Source organism: Arachis hypogaea, chromosome 12 (assembly GCF_003086295.3).
Source record: "Arachis hypogaea cultivar Tifrunner chromosome 12, arahy.Tifrunner.gnm2.J5K5, whole genome shotgun sequence".
In the NCBI taxonomy this organism is placed as follows: domain Eukaryota; kingdom Viridiplantae; phylum Streptophyta; class Magnoliopsida; order Fabales; family Fabaceae; genus Arachis; species Arachis hypogaea.
The window spans coordinates 85,930,565-85,938,920 of NC_092047.1; positions in this window are offsets into that span (position 1 = coordinate 85,930,565).

Genomic DNA, 8,356 nt, shown 5'->3' on the forward strand with positions numbered 1-8,356 from the left:
AATGATGGAGGAGATAGATACGATGACAATGCATGGTGGATGAAGAAAGGCAGAGGAGGAGATGATGATGGCCTGGTACTTTGTTGTTGTGTATGATGATTGATGAGTATGGGGGTGGGGTTTGGAAAGAAGAAAGAAGGATTGGAAGAGTGAAAGGAAAGGTTTTGGAACATAGGTGATGATGAAGAATAATTTTAAGGATAAAACGGAACAAAAAGTACTAATTATTGAATATTAAAAAATTAACTATAATAATAAAATTAAAACTTGTCAAAAACATCAAAGACAAAATTAAAATCAATTAGATGTTTAGAATATTTTTAAAAAATTTTTAAAATATTAAAGATAAAAATAGATTTTATCAATTATTTTATTAGAATTTAGTTATTTTAATTAATACAACTGAACCAATTTATTTTTATACTAATTAACTAGTAATTAGAATAGTTTGATGATTCGTTCAAGGCGCTAATTGGTTTGACTATTTTCATTTTGTTTTTAATAAAAATAAAAATAAAAATAAAATATAAAAATATATTTGGTTGAGCATTTTAACATTATTTATAGCGAAAATATATTTAAAAAGAATATAAAATTGAAAATAATATTTTTATTTTTAGCTTTTTCAATTAAAAATAAAAATATTTTTAATCTAAAACACGGTATTTTTAATTGAGGATTATGTGATTTACTGAGTTCCATCCTTCACTTCTCTCTTTATATTTCACGCACGAAAACTAAATCCTTACTCACGTATTATGAAAAACATAAAGCAAGCTCATCCAATTCTTTGTCCACTTTTTTTTTCCGGTGGTTCTTCCAATGGTTCTTCTAGCTTCAATAGCTCTCTTCCATTCTTTTTATGGATTTTTTTTCTTTCCCTTTCATTCAAAGGTAAAAAGATTAGTTTTTTTTTTTACATGAAAGTAAGATGAGTGATATACTTTAATGTTGTAATTTTTAGTGTTTTTTAAAATTGTGAAAAGTATACAAATCAGAGGGTCACCTCAAATTTTTAATTTTTTTTAACACAAATCGGACGGTCCGATTTCGTTCTATACCTCTACAAATCGAACCGTCCGATTTTTGTACCTCTAACAAATCAGATGGTTCGAAATCTACTTTTCTAATTAAACGATTTCACATTTGAGAATAACATCCCAAAAATTCACATTTCAAAAAAACACCATTGCCACTCTAATATTAAAAAAAAGTTCAAAAAGATATCTTTCAAGCTTTCTTTTGCTATTTGGATAAAAAATTCTGACTTTTTGTTAATTGGATTTTAATATGGTGTCAAATTTGAGTTCTAAAATCATCTCTACTTACATTGACAATTCGTCGTCTACTAGTTGCTTACTTGCCTATTGTAACACCCTACTACACAGTGTTTTACGCTTAAGTCGTAGAACAGAGGTAGTGTGGTATTACAGACCTCTAAACAGTAAAGATATACATATAATACTAAAAGAAATAATATACTAGGAACCTTGAAACAAAACAGGTAAACAAAAATCGCAAAATAAAAGACGCAACGCTCAAGAAATAGGATTACTTGCATGCTAAGAAACCTAATAGGAACATGGTAAAGATAAGCAGAAGAATGAAGGAAAGCCAAGGTAACAGCATAACTAGCCCCTGACTCAGCCTGCGAAGCTAAGACTAGCTGGAGGATATATATATATATATACACACACACATATAAACATACATAAGTATCCAAAATATACCAAAATACCCAAGTAAACTTCTATCTCTCCCTCTCCCTCAACCTCTAAGAGGAGTAGCATACACAAGTTACTTGGAGAGTAAGCTAAGTACATATACACATATATACAAATAGAAAACTAAAAATACGCCCAAGGACTACTTCGCTTCCCAGGATCCAGACGTCTAGCGAGGAGCCTTTCGACCTGCATCTGAAAAATAACAATACAATATGGAATGAGAACCAGAGGTTCTCAGCATGGTAAAAGTGCCACGCGTATAATAAATACGGTCCTGAGAATGCCATGGGCAATCCTAGGACTCTAATATTCAATTATCCAACTTAATTACTAAACAGAAGCCATAAACAGGGGTAGGTATTCTAAGTCTACCTAACTTACTCAAGTTCAATCTTCACCTAACACCAAACCATTTTTCCGTTTCCTCCATCCCTCTATCATTCATAATGCAACAGAAACAAGCAACCAAACAAGTTCACGCATAAGTAATGAGCAGATAATACAAATAGCAAGTATAACAGATAGCAAGTGATATATATCAATTAGGCATACCCAGGAAATGTATAGCAATCAAAACAAACAAATGCATATGATGCATGCCTGTCCTATGGCTGATGGAGCCCATTTGTCGGTTATCCAGCCAACCCGACAAGTCTGAAAACCTTAGACTGTCCCCCGTCGCGCATCCCCAAGAGTCTATGCATAGAGTTCACATTCAATCATCATATAATCACTTAATGGGGGCTATCCATACCCGGGAATTTATACGTGCCTGGTCACCCTTACGATGTAGGGTCAACAGAGTATCGAAATTCAACTTGGAACACGTGGTGGCGATGTAAGACCCAGAACCTTTGAAAAGTCTTTTTATGATCAAGCCTCAAATCATATAGTTATTTACAGCCTTAATTTCAGAAATTATTTTATTAAAGATAATTAAGGCAAGTTTTGATTTATTGAACTTGAGATAAGTTATGATTATTATCCAATTTTATAATTATTGGATTATTTTCTATATTTAAGGTATAAGGCTGATAATTATGAAATAATAAGGATTTCATATGATTTGGATTAGATAAGTAATATTTTAAATATTAATACTGCTACTTTAGAAAAATAAAGGGTTTAATTATATTATTTCTAATTATTTTGATTTGGGCATTTTATTGAAAATAATTTGTGAAATTGATGAGCAAATAGTATTTTCTATATATCATTAGTGTGGATTTAAATTGGGTTTCAATTACTACATTATTCCCAATTTTATTTGAGATTACCGAAATGCCCCTAACCCTAATTTTTGAAAATGAAACCCTAACCCTGAAACCCTAACCCGTGACCCGGTTACCTTCTCCCCCAACCCAGCGGCAGCAACACAAATGCTCCCCCTTTTTCCTCAAACCAATACACAGCGACAGTAGCAAAAACGGAGAAGGAGTGGGGAAGAGAGGAGGGGCGATGGTGGCTGGCCTCACTACCGCCGCCGCCCAGCTCCCTAACTATGCAGCAGCAGCCGCCATCCTTCTCTTCATGCTGCGTAGCCAACAGCCTCTCCTTCATCCTCTTTGCTGCGCAGCCTTGTGATGAACACACACACACCCACTGCTCTTGAGAAGAGACAAAGAAAAGCAAGCGAAGGGATCCAAGAAGAGGGAGATCGGAATCGGAAGGGAAGGGGGCCGCATCTAACGGCGTGCAGTCGCGTCGCCCTCACCACGTCGTGCCGCCGCACCGTGTCCTCGCTGTCGAGCTCATTCCATCAGTGTCACGCCGCCGGGCCTCCTCGTCGATCTGCCTGTCGCCGTTTGGGGGCGAGCCACGGACGACTCTGAGGGAGAAGACACGAGGTTGGTGGAGCCGCACCCAGTCCCAGCCGCGCCGCCGCCTCTGTGCCGCCGCAGAACAGATCGGAGACGAGGGAGAGGACCGCAAGGGGGGGAAAGAGTCGCACCGCCCAGCGCCGGCCTGCACGCCGCCAACGTCGCCGGTGTTGTCGCGATGAGAAAGAGAGCCCGCCAGACCGTCGCGGAGCTGTCCCTGCCGCCGTGCCCAGCTGCTATTGGGAGCCCTGCCGTTGCTCATGGGGTTACGCCAGTTAGCTTCTGCCGCCGGAAAATGCCCCTGCTGCGTCGCCGGAGAATTCTACCGGTAAGGATTTTAATTGAGATTTCTGTCCTTTTGAAATCCCGGGAAGATTGTTGATACTGCGTGGTTGTACAGCTGCTATTATCAGAAATTCGGGCAGCCGCCGTCACTCGAGAGTTATTGGCGGAGCTGCTGCCGGGCTGCCGCCAAACCGGTTCAGAGACCGTCGCTGTATCGGTTCAGCCGTTCCTTCTTCGTTCGGTAAGCGTCTTCGATTTGAAAAGCCCTCTGGTTACTGTTCTGTTATCATACGCTGAGGTTTGTGACGTTAATTGCTATAAGATTGAGTTTTGGTTGTTATGTGTTGCGATTAGAATTGCTATGGCTACTGCGAAAGTGACTTGGAGCCGAGGTTTTGGTTGTTGATTTCGGGTTGAGGCGAAAAGGACTCTGTGACGCGTTTGGGTTATGGTTATGCGTTTTGAGGTAGGGGCTTTTGTACAAACTAGTTTTATTTAAATTAGAAATTGTTATAAATAGATATGTTGTACAAAATGTAATTTTGGTGGTTATGTGAGTCTTATGAATTGTCTGGTTTTATCTTGAATGAATATGGTTGCCTGTTTGATTGTAACAATGTATGATTTTGATAAATTGGAGATTTCTGGATTGGTTGATTTGAATGATTTTTGATAAATTAAAAGTTGAGTTTTGTTTTATTGAAAACTGATTTGGTCTTGAACCTGTTAGAAAGAGTTGATGATTGGTTTTGTTGGGACCCGAAAAGGGTGGCAAAGTCCAAGTTTTAGGGGAGATGCTGCCGAAATTTCTAGAAAATCTGAGATTTTGATTGGAATTGTTATTTTGGAAAAGAATAAATTATGCTTTGACTTAAATGTTTGAGAAATAAATTATGTTTGAACTTGCCTTATTAGGAAAATCTCTATATTTTTGATGTAATTATTAAGAAAGAAATTATGCCTTAAAAATCAATTTAAATATGAAATTTCTTTATGTTTTGGAATTTGATTTACATAAACAGATTTTGGAGGGGTTTTAATGGATTTAAAATAAACCTGGTTTTCAATTAATCTATTTCACTTTACGACATTTAGGAAGAGCTTGAAGTATTTTCTGGAACTTTGATTTATTAAAATTGAAACACTTCCCGAGCCCTTGGAAACAGATTTAAGAATGACACTGAAATTAGTTTTGGCTTAAGTTTGGTTGGTCTTGAAATTGGTTCGGCATAATTGGAAACACGATTTGGTTTTGGGTTTAAACCCTATTCTATTTATTCAACTCAAGAAGTTAAAGTTTCAGAGGTTTTCAAAAAATTTAAGAAATGAGTTAGGTTATTCTCTCCTGAAGTCTTGGGACTCTGCTAAGGAATCTTACGACCAAATCTTGATTTAGAAATGAATGATTGAGTCTTTCAAAGAGATTTTGAACTTGGCATGGTTTTGAGATTTTTGGAAGTGTTGGAAAGATGTGGAAAGTGGCTCCGTTTTGAAAAGTGATTCTTGGCTAGCTGTGATTTGACTACGTTTGTTATTTAAAAGTAAATGGGCCAAGAATGATTTTGAAATAAGGTATTGAGCCTGATTGATTGTGGATATCATCAAGATTGATGAGTTATTGTTTGGTAGGCGTAAGGGCCGGGTTCGTCCCGCTTATGCTGAGAGATTTGATAATTGACGAGATTGTTGATAAGTCGCTTGCGCCTGGCAAGGACGGTGGCTAATCCCGCTTGTCGAGGTTGTGGCGCCCGCGTAAGGACGGTGGTTAATCCCACTTACGTGTATATGTGAGGTCGGAGGCAAAGTATCCCGCTCACATCCTTTCGGATCACAAGAGTGTGCAGGCACTGACATCTTGGACCGTGTGGCGGGCACGTTATCCCAGAGGGTTCCCATTTATACGTGACCGAAGGGCAACATTCCCATGGGAATGTGTCGGGTTGGCAATTGAACCGACAATGTGATATCACAGCTAGTAGGACAGGCATTCATCATTTGCATTTATGTGATATTGTTTGGGTGTGCATATTGTATTTGGTTTGCTTATGTGAATACTTATGTTAACTGTTATACTTGTTGTAATTGCTCTTGATTGTGTTTGAACTACATTATTTGTGATTGTGTTTGATTGGTTGACTTGTGATGAATTGGTTGATGTTTGAGTTGTTTGGGCTGGGGGCCGTGTTGGATTGGATGGGCTTGAGGCCGTGATTGGTATATTGAGTCCTAGTTCTGTATAAAGTATCTGATCGGTTCAGCATAGACTTAATGAACCTATGCTTGGAACGGGATGATCATTTATACCGCGTAGGTAACTGCTTTCATGGTTGCGGCCTAGGAAAAACTTTTCAGACATTTTCTTTAAGAAAGGAAAAAGGTTTTGTTTTAGAATATTTGAGAAACTTAGAAAGTCTTCAAAAAGAAATTTTCTGGATTTCGAATGTGAACCTATGGTTTTTGGAAAGACTCATAAGACGAGCAATGATCACTGAACTCTAAGAATGATTTTATCTTTACGTATCTTGTTATAGCAATTTTTGTAATTCTATGGTGAGAACAAGCGAGGACGACGTTCTCACTCCCCTACAGGTTATTCCTTTTCAGGATATGGAAGATGAAGCTTCAGGAGAGTTATGTTTATTTTCTGTTTACTCGGTCTTTTTGTATTACCGTAGCTATTGTTTTTCCCTCGCCTTTACCTTTATTAAGTTTGCAAGAGGGATAGGAAATTATGATATGTATATTTGTAAACTAGTGTTATATATATATATATATTATATATATATATATATATATATATATATATATATATATATATATATATATATATATATATATATATATATATATATATATATAGCTTAAGGTTGTATCTGATTTGTATGTACATGTATGTTTATGTTTTCACGAAAAGAGTTATCGAAAGGTTTTGCGGTTTTAAGTTTTAAGCAGGCTCATATTTTAGTGTTAAATATTATAAGAGTCGTGGTAATACTCGAGCTATCAGAGTGGCGTAGCCGGAAGCGTGACATTTTGATAGTTAGGGTGTTATAGGCGAGCCACGGCTCTTACCCAGGAAAACTCGTATCTCAAATATCATTATTCATAAGCCATGGCAATTATCATCAATACATCATCAAGTATCAAACCTTAACATTAAACTTCATTAACATCCTTATTTTCTTCATAAAAGCCACTATTTACAACTTTCTTCACTTTCAAGTTATATTGTTTTCCTAACTTCTTTTATCTATTGGACCTAGAACCATACTTTAAGCCTTAAAGGGAAGAAAATGGAGGTTTAGAAGTGAAAAATTGGTTTAAAAATATTCAAAACCGATTTGGTCACCCTGAACTCAGATTTAAACACTAAACTTGCAACGTCCATAACTTTCTCCACAAAATTCAGTTTTCATAAAGTTGATATCAATCAAAAGCTCTTGAAACTATCTTTTATTTGTAACAAACTACAACCCAATCCAAAATTTGAGGAGAATATTATGGACGTCCAAAGTTAATCAAAATTTGGTTTTAACCACTTTCAACAAAACCTCTTTTTCTCCAACTTAAGTTTCTTACCATTTAAAACTTGCATTGTAAAACCATATCAACTCAATTCATCAACAATCATTACCAATATAAGCTTTAATCAACTCAACCAACCTTGATCATAAAAAATTATTCACTTTTACCCCATACATCAATAACCTTGCCTTTGTTCACATCAATTCTTCACCTATACCAATTCTCATCATATATTTATCAACCTTCCATCAACATATACCAATTAAATGCCATTAACATAAATCAAATCTTCATACATGTTAATCCATCAACTTGACATAACAACCATTTATTAACGATCACCAACCATAATTCATCAATATCAACATCAATACAACCCATTATAAGCAAGTCCAAAAGCATGAAATTAATAACTTCAATACCCCATAATTCCAATCTATGTTCATCAACAATTTACTCCAACAACATTACAAACTACTCATTAAATGCAATTAACAATTCAATTTATCCTATGGTTCCTCTAACCTAAGTTTTCACAACACTGTAAATATCAAACGTGTGAAACTTAAACCATACCTTGGCTGATCAGTTAGTTCACCCAAGGCAGCCTCACAACTCAAAATTACAGCCCCTCCAAGCTCAATCAAACAACCTCAAAACAAGCCTTGGTCACCAACAAACCTCCAAGTAATCCCAATTAAATTCCAATGCATAAACACCCACTTAAACTACACCTAATACATATATATATGTTCCAATTCAGTTTTCTATTACAAATAAAAGATTGAGCTAGGGTTAGGGTGTTCTTACCATACCCATATGCTCAATAGCTAGAGCCCACAAGTTCCGGAAGCTAACTTGAACCTAGAACACAAAAATTGGACAAGATTCACCATAGGTTTTCAAGTTTACCAAAGAAAGAGGGGTAGAGATTCTAAACCTAATAGGAGGCTTACCAGTAAAATTGTTCGGATAGAAAGGTAGAGCTCGACGCGCTGG